Consider the following 1,143-nt stretch of genomic DNA (forward strand, 5'->3'; position numbering starts at 1 on the left):
ATCATTGTGCTAGTGCTAATTAACAATTGTGCTAACTCTAGTCAGCAACTTCCTTCAAACTGCACGTAGTCCATCTGACTCTGGGGAAGTAGATAAAGGGCTTCATTGCCAAAATCCTTAAGTATCCCTTTAAGGCAGACTGGCTGTCCCAAATATAATGCACTACTTTTGACCAGGGTCAATAGGGCTCTAATATGGTGCCATTTGGGACGCTGGCTCTGTAAACATGAGCATATAGTTGGGTCAATCACCAAGGGAGCATAGTAACAGCAGGCAGAAGGGCCATTACAAATAAATTAGGCAATAGACCTATATTGAAACGTTAGAATGGGTGAATCACAGACGTTATAGCCTACTACTAGAATTCTTTCTGTTGTGGGAATACACAGGTTGAGGCAGACAGAAAATGCCAGTTCCCTCCCTCAGTTTTGGGGGATTCAGTTATTTGCAACATCTGTGTCAATATTATGGGGGTCTTTTGTTTCCTCTGTTCTTCTATGTGGTGGAAAAAAGAGAACAACTCTCCATCTGTGAACATTCAGCAATGAAAACATTCAGGTATGTGTGTATGGATGCACGATTGCTGGTGTACTCCTACTGTATTTCTCTGTGTGTATGTTTGTGTGTTAAATTCACGTGAGTTATAGATCTGTCATTCTCATTGAAAGCAAGTCTAAGAAGCGGTATATCTGTTCTATGTGCATTACTTCTATGCTTCCCGTTCTTAAATTTAGTTTTTGAGCTGAAAATACAATATTTGTGGTTATGCAAAATATATTTCTAAGCGGTTTAGATTTGACAATGAGTCTACACTATATTTACTTGTTTTGTCACAAACTGAAATTAGGCAAACTGTTCAAACTTTAGCAACCAGGAAATGGCGGATTGATTTCTGCATAGTACACCTTTAATTGCATGATTTATTACCTTGTGCTTTACCTATTAGTTTCTCAATGGCATGGAGTTCGTTAGATGTTGACTTACCATTGTTAAATAAGGGCAAAATAAAAGTTAGTAACAACTTACCCAACTGTTAGCTAAGGCTACTATCATGATCTCAATTAGTTTGCTAGGCTAATTGAAAAGTGAAAAAAATCTGTCCCAGCCCTGGAACACAAAATCATCCAGCAGCACTACTGGTGA

This window comes from Salmo salar, chromosome ssa29, assembly GCF_905237065.1.
Source record: "Salmo salar chromosome ssa29, Ssal_v3.1, whole genome shotgun sequence".
Taxonomy (NCBI): domain Eukaryota; kingdom Metazoa; phylum Chordata; class Actinopteri; order Salmoniformes; family Salmonidae; genus Salmo; species Salmo salar.